The 12,089-nt window shown below is 38.4% G+C and overlaps 1 protein-coding gene across 1 annotated transcript in view; it reads left to right on the top strand.

The window, feature by feature from the left end:
• LOC136243991 (notchless protein homolog 1-like) overlaps window positions 1-12,089 on the top strand; it is a 33,464-nt gene extending 21,375 nt beyond the window's left edge. Inside the window, exons 14-17 of the mRNA XM_066035523.1 lie at window positions 3,350-3,504; window positions 7,911-8,007; window positions 11,654-11,711; window positions 11,763-12,089. The gene's annotated coding sequence lies outside the window, so the exon portion shown is untranslated. The remainder of the gene's footprint in view (window positions 1-3,349; window positions 3,505-7,910; window positions 8,008-11,653; window positions 11,712-11,762) is intronic.

Genomic DNA, 12,089 nt, shown 5'->3' with positions numbered 1-12,089 from the left:
GAATATACTATAGGGGATAATTACTATGGTATTAGCTATGGTATAGCATGTACCTGTTGAGCTGAATCCTCAAAAACATTTAATAACTCATAGATGCAATTACAGACCATGTTGAAATTTGGCTCATTTGTAGTACTACTTGACCTGCTAAAAATATTTTAAATCTTTTCGTTCAAATGTCTGACATAATATTTACAGTCAATCAACATTTTCACTATACATTTCCTATGGGTAAGCCTTAAAAGTGTAATCTCCATTACAGCCCTTTTTCTAACTTGTAATGGAACCAAACCATACTAGTTTGTTGCAAACACCTTTGGTGTCGCCGTTAATCATCTGGTTGGCTGAAGTGTTTACTCTCAAGAGAAAAAAATCTACTTTTAATTTTTAGGTGTTTTTCAGGATCCAGCTCAACTTGTACATATTTGAATGATTGTTAGATACCATACTTACAAATAGTCGGGGTTCTAAGCATTTTAAATAGACCTTTTTGTGTACTTTTGGATAAAAGCATGAAACTTGGCAAAGTTTGCATATGACAAACCACCTCAGATTTGACCTTTGGGCTTTGGTGTTGTTTACAGACAATGTAATGTTTAAAAACTGTCAGTTTTTCTCTATTTCATGTTTGTTTGAATCCTAAATCCACAAACTTGGTGAAGCTCTTACCCTATAGAATATTTGGCAAGATACTATGCTAAACAACCATCATTTTCAGTATGCTGGCTTGGCACACTGAAATCACAAAATCATTCATTTGGCTTCAACAATATAGTAACTCATTATCTACTTAGATGAACAGACTTACATGATGTTTAATGCGCGGTACTTATTTTCATCATGGAAGATTCGCTGCAGTACCTGTAGCCATAGGCGGTGGGGGGCTGAAGCTTTCCCTCGGTCTGCTGAGGGGGTCTATATAGCCACCCTTAGAATATCTTGCCGAAATTGGAGTGAAGCTAAAAAAGATTGATATATTCTAATAGAACACTAAAATACCCTAATAGAGCAGTCAAAGCGCTTCCTAAAAATATGTTCCTAAAAGTACTTGCCTACAGTGGGAATTGAACCACTGACCTTTCACTTTAAGAGTTGGTGTGTTACACCTGGGTCCGTGTATTTTCTCGCCAACCGTAACCCTTATAATCAAAACTTAAAGGTAACAGGCGCTTCGCGCGCGCAGCGCGCGAAGCGCCTATTACCTATAAGTTTTGATTTTTAGGATTAAGGCAATTGGAATTCACGAATTCCCAATTGCAGTATTTTTATTATCTAGAATTTAAATGTTGAACTATGCTGGTATAAAATGTTTGAAAATTAGCAATTATGATTACAACGCCAACTATCACTGCAGTGAGTTGATTTGTTTGGCAGGTTATATTTTTGCGTGGAGAATACGGAGATGGTGGCCCGCCAATAACAAACAAACAAGCCGCTGTGATCGTGTTACTTGAGGTTTCTGTTGGCCTTTCTCAAGCCTAGTAAGTTAATAGTCACAGTAGTAACCTAAGTTAGTTTAATATAAGATGTGTAGCCATTCATATTCCAAATAACGCCTCCTGGTTCTGTGTAGGAAATCAGTGGACATTTTTACTACATCCTGGGTACTTACAACTTCTGTTGTACTACCTAAGCAGTACACAGGTGGGAGCTAGGCAGGCATTTACTACACGGCAACCAAGAGGCTTATTTGCCTACTCTGTGTGTGTGTGTGTGTGCTTGCATATGTGCTTACAATGAATACAGTTTGGTCAATGTAAGTATTGTGCAGCTGCTAAGGCCACTCCAAATAAATTGTTTTCCTGCCCTCCTCTCAGGCATATTTGCATGCGTTGTCAGCTTTTCAAACCATAATACTTACCTGGGCACAACCAGAGTTGGGGGGTAATGTGTTACAAATGTAATGCGTTATGTAATATTATTACTTTTGCAGCAACAAGTAATATAACGCATTACATTACAAAAAGTAACTAGTAATATATGACGGATATTACACCTGGAAATTGTAACGGGTTGCTTCTTTTTAATGCACATTATATCCAGCACTACACAGTGGCGGATACAAGGGGTTTCAGCTGAAACCCTCTCTGAAAATTTGTGCGTGCCCCTAATTTATTTACAATTCCTGTGAATTATAAAATCACCAACAGTTATACATGGTATATCACATTGGGACCTTTGTACTGGCCAAAGTTCATACTTTTGCCTTTGAAATCACTAAAAATGGCATTACGGCGTTGAAGCATGTTAAGCACCAGTGTTGGGCAAGTTACTTTTTAAATGTAACTAGTTACATATTGCATATGACTTGCAACTGAACTATTTAGTTACAGTTACATATTACCCATAAAATAAAGTAACTATAATAATATTACATATTATATTACTTTGTGTCCACAGCCTTAAGCTGTCACGTGTGAAACTACCACCTTATCACATGACATGATTGCGTTGTTGGACAATGTGCAAATCTTGGTTATAAGTAAGAAGCTGGTGAATAAGCTTCATTCAGTAGGCATCGTTACTTCGTTGTGGCTAGGCGTTACTCAGAGGATAACTAACAAGATTAGTAACTTCGTTACTTGTAGTAGTAATAATAATAAGTAATATTAGACTTGTTACAGTAACTATATTACTTAGGTAACGTGTTACATTTGTAAGTAAAGTAACTTAAGTTATATTACCCATTTTTATAGCGTATTTCATTATATTACTTAGTTACCACAAAAGTAATAATATTACGTAACACGTTACTCCCAACATTGTTAAGCGCCTCTAAAATAATTATCGTTTTAGTGCTGTTTTGCTTCAAAGCTTTCTGCAAAGGCCTGGATCAACTGTGAAACAATGTTTTGGAGTGATTATTTTATGATTCACTATAGATCTATGTAGCTATTGGCCACTGAGCTATAAGACTGAGTTAACAACCCCAGCTGGACTATAGCTAAGTGCATAGCCATAGATTGTAGCTAAGTGGGATCACAGTTATTGAAAACTTCCTGAACCTGAAACCCCCTCAGATCCGCCACAAGAACAAAGAGCGATAGAGTATGAAGAGACCAAGATGTTACAACAAGATATGTTTTTGAGGTTGAACTACACCATGAAATGCGTGTCTCACTCTTTTCACCTGTAGTTGTAGGCTGGGAGCCTGTATTTAGAAGGTCGGGCTTAGTTTATAGTTTATAATGAATCTATTAGTATTATTAGTTACTTTTTTCTGGGAGTAATGTGTAGCTGTAATGCATTACATTGCACAGTGATATGTAACGAGTTACACTTTTAGAGTAATGACCCCAACTCTGGGCAAACTACCTAATAACATTTTCAGCTTGTGTCTTCATTTTAGGGATAACTTAAATGTGAATTTGTGCTGATGAGCTGACAACCTTGCAAGTTGGATTTTATTGAACGTGGGAAAGAATACAGAGCAATGGAGTGTTTCCAGGTGATTGACAGGTAGCAGAGTTTGTTTGGAGTGGTCTACCATCGTCCCCAGTCAAGGTAACAGATTGTGCTATACTGTATACTGGCTTAATAGTGTTTAGGTATTGTTACTATTACACCAGTGAACTAGTAGTACTGCAGAATTTAGAACACACCTCACCGGTGTGTGGGTGTGTACATGGGTGCATGCGTGTTTACAAGTGGAATAGTGATGTGCATAGCTAGCATGAATGCTGTGTGATTGGTCTATTTTGAGTAAGTGACTGCTATATTAGAGCATCTCAATCATTGGTATTCACATTCTGTGAGTAAAGATGAATTGGTTACCCTTTAAACCTTGAATAAATGCATATGTGTAGATACGTAGTTATGTTATGTCAGAAATGCCACACCCATAAAGTCCAATCTTAACAACGCGGTATACAGCTGGTAGTCTTTCAGATGTCCTAGACAAGTGGTTCTTTAAAACACTCTTCACATAATATTCACAAATGTACTATCATGCTACTAGATGCCCATTTAAGTTATGATGGTTGGTCTTTTGAATGAGTAACTAGTTTTGATGATGACATGATGATGAATTTGGTCTGGTGAAAATTTATTCCCAGATTTGCCAAATATCTGCTAATATTCCCCTCGATAAGTGAAACCATTAATTTTTATCTCAATAATCCGTATTATCTCGTTAATGATGTGACATCATAGACTGTTTTGTAACCCCTGTCCCAGGAAGATTTTGCCTGTTCAAGGCTCAATCACATGAGTGATGCACAGGCATTCCAGTGCTGCTTTGCTGGGCAGGCAGTAGCTATGTTTTGCACAGCTTTGTGTGTGTGTGTGTGTGTGTATGTGCGTGCGTGCGTGTGTGTGTGTGTGTGTGTGCGTGCGTGCGTGTTTGTGTGTGTGCGTGCGTGTTTGTGTGTGTGTGTGTGTGTGTGTGTGTGTGTGTGTGTGTGTGTGTGTGTGAGAGAGAGAGAGAGAGAGAGAGAGAGAGATAGTGGCAGATCCAAGGGGGCACGTGCCTCATTTTTAAAAAAGCATACAAGATTGAGACACTCTAATAGAGCAGTCAGTCAAATACTCCAATAGTACAGTCAACACACATGCCAGGTTTGCACAGCTGATGTTTGTAGAAATTTCACATACATGCACAAACAAACACTAGGTGGTAAGAGTAGTAATTCTCTTTAAATGTGTACTTGTACTTAAGCACTATCAAAAGTACTTGCATTGTATTTAAGTACATAGCCTTGAAAGCCATATGTATTTGTACTTATAAATCTCAAAAGTACTTGTACTTTACTTAAATACTTTTCAATGTACTTTGTCCCAGCAGACTAGTGTGCCTATGCATGGGATAGTACTGCAGCAGTACTATATCCCATACGTATACACACTTAGTCTGCTAGGGTCTGTGTATTTTCCCGCCAACCATAATCTTTTTAGGATTAAGGTAATTGGAATTCGCGAATTCCAATTGCAGTATTTTTGAAGTTAAACTGTGTTGTTACACAATGTTGAAAAATGTTCACAAGGTGAACTATTACTGCAGTGAGTTCATTTGTTTGGCAGTTTTTAGATTTACGGAGCTGGTTCACGTTTCTAAACAATGCCCGCCGATCGTGTTACTCGAGGTATCTGTTTGCCTTTCTCAAGCCTAAGTAAGTTAATAGTCACAGTAGTAACCTAAGCTAGTTTAATATAAGATGTGTGGCCATTCATATTCTAAATAATGCCTCCTGGGTCTGTGTAGGATGTTACCAGTGGCTATTTTTACTACACCACTTATGGATTCTCAGTACTTAGAATTTCTGTTGCACTACCTAAACAATGCACAGGTGGGAGCTGGGCAGGCATTACCTACATGGTAACCAAAATGCTTATTTGCCTACTTTGTGTGTGTATTTGTGTGCCTGCATACGGGTCCGTGTACTTTCAGGCCATTCCAATGTATAATAATCAAAACGGAGCGCTTGGCGCGTGCAGCATGCCAAGCGCTTATTCTTTTCCATTTTGGTTTTTGTACATTGGAATTGGTGAATTCCAATTGTCAAAATTCTAGCCGTTTGATTGATTTTGCTAGAGGAGTGAATCAACCCTAACTGGATAGAATGAACAAAGGATGCACAATGAAACATTTAACTGCTGACCTTGTTTGTTGCCACGTTGAGCAAGTTCTTCCCGTCAGCAGTAATATTAAAATTTTTCGCAGATTACTATTGCACATGACAGTGTGTAGGCCCTGGCCACCTGGCTCGATTCGCTATGAGCTGAAGTGATCAGCACACACAGGTAAATGGATTGAAAGTAAGTAGCAAAAAGTAAACAAGTTGAGATTATTGTTTTTAAAACAATACTAGACTACTTTCTCTAAATAAAACGCACCACTTGTGTAGTGTATGGCAAGCGTGGCTGGATCACTATACTGCCTGTAATGAGATATCCAGTGATATTAGCTTACCAGCTTTTTCTTACAACATGGGCTAGATTTGTAGTAAGAGGAGCATTTAAATTGATGTAAACTCTCCCATCACTGAGTGTGGCACTCTACAAGGGATCTTTACTTGTCACAGAGGTGTTACTCCAATATGTGCTGTAATCTTTTGTCCTCAGTCAAAAAAAGGAGACAAACAAGGGATTTCCAGTTTGGCAAAGGCCAAGCGTCATTTCTAAATTGTTACATGATGCAATGTACAGCTGTATTATACAATACCTTATTCCCCCAATCATAAATTTATGAGTTTTGATAGGCTCTGTTCACCATGCTACAGTACTACACAATACCCTTGACCCCTGGCCAAATTGTATCATTGTTAGTATTCAATCATTTATACCAGAGATTAGCAATGTGGTGTGACATATTTTCATACGTGTCAGTGATGTCCAGTTGTTGGTGTTGATGTGTTTGTCTGAGCAGCAAAGTTTACTCACACTGCTCCAGTACAGTCTACCTGAGGATCATGTGCTGTGGATGTACTGTACGGCTACTCAGGGGCACCAAACACCCCCTCAAACATATGTAGTTTGTTCAGCAGACATGGGGCCAAGTACACGAGTACTTATACTCAAGTACAGATTTTAAAGTACTTGTACTTTACTTAAATACTTTCTTAGTTTCCCCAATGTACTTGTACTTATACTCGAGTACTTTACTAAGTACTTGTATGTACTTGAGACTTGAGTACTTAAAATACTTCTAAGTACTTGTACAGGGGTGTAAATACTGCTAACATTGTACATAGTTTGTACCCTATCTTGTAGTCATGATTAATGATGTCATAGCATTCTGGCAAACAAAAGCAATGCTGCTGATTAAGTCAGTGCATTTTACAAGTTTAAGAGAGAGAATGGTTGGCAAAAACCTGAAAGTACCAACCCCCTAGGCACACTTACATACTACAATACACTGAATACAGTATATATATTGCTATAGCAAAACTTTAATGTATTTGTACTTTGCTTAAGTACTTCCAGCATGTACTTGTACTTAAGTACTCTCTTGATTGCCGCTGGAGTACTTGTACTTGGAAAATTCAAAAGTACTTTACTTAAAAACTCTTAATTGTACTTGGCCCCGTGTCTGGTTTGTTGTCACTTCATGGTGTCTGTAACTTTACTACAGGTTTTATAGAGTACTCTCTCTGGCTGTTTGTACAATAAAATAGTTTGCTTACATGGGTGGAAGTATACCGTGACATATTCTCATGTGTCAGTGATGTCCAGTTGATGCTGTTGTGGTTGCTCAAGCAAAAATGTCTATGTTTAATTTTGGACATTGGAAAAGCAGCCCACCCATGTAAATGCAGGGCCCGAAGTTGTGTTTTGGAAATGATCTGACAAGTCCTGCTATTTAGTCGGACATACTAAAATTTCATAAAGGTGTTCAGGCGTTGGCCAGAAATGGTCAGAAAATGACAGATGTCTGGCCATAATTTCAGGCTCTGTAACTGAGAACCAAATGTTCATGTCTCACAAGCCTTTTGTACCTGCACCCTCACCTGTTAGACTTCTGCCCTATGAGACACTATCGCTGTCCTAGGAGTATTTGCCAGCATTGGCTATCTCAGGGGATTAAATATAATTTATGCTTTCAAGGTATCAACTAGTGTCAAGGAATGATCTTGTGTGTAGCAACTCTAGGCTTTGCTTTTTATGTGTGGGCTTCCTAGTGTTCGTATCAAGAACAATTTTGTCAATCAAACAAAGTGAGATAATTTAGCACTTATCTTTAGCAATACAAGTAAAGCCATGTAATGTGTTGGATAGTGGTAAATACTATGTAATGCATACAATGAAACACTCATTGTGGTACCTTACATGTGTAGTAGGGTCACCGTTCTAAATCAGCATCCCTAAATGTGTCATTTGTGTACGAAGTGACCTGCCTAATAGGAATTTCTTGTCACACCCCCTAGACCCCTACTAAAGCAGTGCTAACATGTTGACACGTATTTCTTATACAGGCTCAGACGTTAGCTGAAGATAACATGCAGAGTTGGATCACATGGGATTGTGAGGACCTGTAGTGGGCTCTACAGATCACAGAGGAACATCACTTTGGTAAGGAATCACTTATTTGGGTACACATGTCTGAAATGGTAACTGTAAATGTACATAAATGTGGTATCTTTTAAACCTTAGCATCCCATGATCTGATTGTAGCTTCTTTGGGTTGCAGTACATTTAGCCTCCTCGTAGGCCCCTTGTGTAATAGCAATTCCAATTATATCATTTGTAAAATGATTCTTTCTGACACTGTAGTATGTTTTCATTCTTCTACATACCATACCCACACACGCACGCACAATTGAACCACTTGCCCACCAGCTATATTTATAAGGATATTGCTGATCCCAACTGCCCATGTTCCAAGCAATGAGTTGATATTCAGGTGAGATTTTGGGTGCCACACCTTCACTCAGCAGTCATATTTAGTACAGCCTCTTGTAGGGTGCCAGTCCTGACCTCCAATAGAATTTGCAGACGCTGAATCATAGCACCTGAGTAGTGTGCAGGTGACCCAGTCAGCTAGATAGGAGGCATACATAACTGTGTGCTGTGTTTGTTTGTATAGATGCCTTTACTTTTAGCAAGAGTATATAATGGGGAGGGGGAGTGTCAATGACAATGAAGCAGTATTGGTTAACTAAGCCCAAACAAGCCTTCAGATCAACTTAAAATGCTTTCAACAAGCTGCTATGAGTTCTTTTTAAAAATTTATAAAACATAATTTTCTACTGCCTGACTGACTGACTGATCCCTTCAGACAAGCTTAACTCAATAACGGCTAAGGCTGTGGGCTTGATTTTTTCACTGTTCGACATCACTTCGGCCCAAGAGATGCCTTTTGGCATACCATAGTTCATACAATGTATTCTTCATGAACTTACCAGTATCCTCCTTGTGTCCCATTCATCTTTGCTGACAGTGAAAAGTGTCGATTTGGCGGTAGCACGTGATGGCTTCCCTTTGTAACGAAAATCGTCCGTATTTTTCATAGTGGCTACTTTGATTGCAGGTGTGCTTTTCAAACAGTTCTTGATTCATAATGTTATGTAACTGGTTGAACATAGCTGACAACGAAGTGTAATGGATACTTCACTTTTCAGACAATAAATTGATATAGCTGGGGCACGCGGCACCATTGCTTTCTGTTGATGCGGTACACCAGTCATAATAGTTTTTATTTTAGAAAAAAAGTTACCAAACAAGAACACAAAAATTGTGGAATTTTCAACTAGAGTAGGGACCATAACACATCGATAAAAGTACTGACACCAGCTGGAGCATATAGCAAACAATATTAAATCACAGTAAAACAATTAGAAGTGTTATATACAGAAATGCACAGTAATGATAGAACACTTTTTATTGTTCAACTCACTACTCAACTTGTTTCAGTACTTTTTATCGATGTGTTTGGTCCCTACTCTAGTTGAAAATTCTGTGTACTTGTATCATATCGAACTGTATATTAGGGACATCGAAGGTGTGGGGGCGATCCATGATATAATATAACCCAAAAATCTGCCACGATTTTGCCTCACAATGACACGACAGTACTGGTTGGGTAAAACCAAGCCCAAAAGTGTCTTAAGATCGACCCGAAATGCTTGCATAAAGTTGCTACAGAATTTTGAAAAAAAATTATTCAACAGAATTTTCTACTGCCTGCCTTCCTGCCCGCCCGCCCGCCTGCCTGCCTGACGCCTTCAGTCAAGCGTAGCGGAAAAGTGGCTACAGCTACAGCCCTAATTTTTTCGCAGAAACGTTTCTAGTTCGCTTAAGAAAATACCTTTGGTATATTGATAAGCATACAATGCTTGCGCTATTGTCTTATCTTTTATCCTTCTTTACCATGGCCATCAGTCAAGGTTCTACCGCTGAGTGTTAATAGACTACAGTACAGCTTCCATACCAGTGTTTATTGCATCAAACTGTTAGGCGCAATCTGTGAATTTGCGCAATTTATAAATTGCACTGCGCATTTTGCGAATTCATAAAATGCGCAACAATTTATAAATTGTGCAGGTGTCGTACTGACATATGGCAAAGGTCAATGCGAGATGCGACACATTACAGTTGTATCGTTTGCCAACCTACTGTCATTCGAAGTGTTGGATCACGAGATTTCCTCGTGGCAGTGTATGAAAGGTGTGAGTTTCGAATCACTATCAGTGAGTTTAGAGATATATACGTCGGAAAGAGGGTCACGCACAGAGAGCTTCTGTAGAGGAAAATATCTTGATCCCAATCACAACAAAACAGTAACTTAACGGATTAGAAGGTGCAGAAGATAACAGACGTTTTGAATGGAGTGGAAAGAAGTGCATGATTCTAATTAGCCCTTTCATTGCTGAAACAAAGAAGCTGGTTTGTTTTGTTAAACTACCCAGAGCTCATGCAGTGAAGTTCAGGAAGATGTTCTATATTTGCCTGCCAAGCAAAGGGTAAGAAACTAAACCTGCTTTGTTTGTGCCTGCCCTTCACAAAATTCTGTAATAGTTACAGAATGAGAATGAAAAACTGTCTTAGGCCACCATCGTTTAGTTGCAACAGTTGAGAATTTTTATGACGTAGTAGAGTGTGTGCATTCAACTGAAAATGGACATGTGCACTACAAGAAAATACTTACAGAGGTATGGAAGTATAGTAAATTATGTATGCTAAATTTATAGCCACTAGTCATAAGACCTGGACATTGTGGAGATGGGTGGTTAATTATATAGCAATATTATAATACTGAACAAGTAGTCCAGTTCCGCCCAAGTTTGTAATAATGCCAAGAAGTAGTGAAGGACAAGTCAGGCTGGACTTTAGCTGATATTTTTGCAAGAGACCAAACCTTGCAACCAGCAGTCAATTTATGGAGCCCACCTATCAACTTTCTGATGGAAAAAGATTGATAGAACAGTCATTTGTTCTAATAGAGCAGTCAGTAAATGAAATCTGTAGGGCATGTCTCCAGACCCCCTATATAGCTATGTGTGTATTTTCACATGGTACTTAGCTTTACAACTACCTGGAACAGACCCCCTGATTTCTTCACTGTTCAACGTCACTTGGTATCTTAATTTGGCGTACTGCAGTACTTATAATGCGAACATCATGGACCTACTTGAGTCTTCTTTTATGCTGACAGTGGAAGATGTTGATTTGTGGTAGCTAGCTTCACATAATGGCTTCCCTACACATGTAACAGAAGTTATCTGTATTTTATGTTACTGTAGTGACTGGAATGGTTCCAGAGGAGCTTCCCATGCAATGCTGTGTAACTGGCTGAACATGACTGAAAGCAAAGTGTAGTGGCCTAATTATTGTTGGGGGCACGTTCAGATGAATACATGAAATCTGGCACCTGTTTTCAGTTAACTATTTGACTTTACTCTGTTTGTGCAGACTACCCACTAACTCAACTATCCTTTGTTTAAAATGAAATGTATTGAAATAAGTTAGACTATGCCACTAAAATTATTATAATTATGCACCTATTAATTGCTTCAGCAAACAGTTCAAAATACATCATCACATTCTGTGTACTCATTTGGTAAACATATACATGTTTGTATCTATATTGTTCTAACCTTCTTTGTGAATAGTTGGATTTCTTGGTGAATCAGTGAATTTCTTTTCATAGTCTGTTGTATATACCGATGAGTTATGATGTGTCACATGCATTATTAACAGATAATGTTTGTTTATTTAGAATCACTTGATGACTATTATCATTCTTGTGTAGCTTGGATGATGATATGACTGACATGGTGAGGTCTAGTTATGCAAACAAATTTTGTGTTTATGTGTGGATTCCATAGGTCAGGTGCAATAGTTGCTCATCATGGGTATGTACGGTACCATGAACGACGTCTAGGAAGATATGTGGTTACAGCCGGGCAAGATGAAAGTGGATATAACTATTCTAGGTCTTGCTGTTCATCAAAATTGATCAAATGGAGCTGTGCCTTTGTAACTCATGTATTGGAGTGTACTTAGCTACATGTGTAACACAGCATAACTGATTCCAAACACTATATGTTTGTACTAACAGCTGTATGAGGTGACATTATGTAACTGCGTGTTGTGTTACATCTGCATGCATGGGATAATTTGAGAGTGAAACTATAAATACGTGTACCATTAAA

Source organism: Dysidea avara, chromosome 14, assembly GCF_963678975.1.
Source record: "Dysidea avara chromosome 14, odDysAvar1.4, whole genome shotgun sequence".
In the NCBI taxonomy this organism is placed as follows: Eukaryota; Metazoa; Porifera; class Demospongiae; order Dictyoceratida; family Dysideidae; genus Dysidea; species Dysidea avara.
This window is presented reverse-complemented; position numbering and strand designations above follow the sequence as displayed.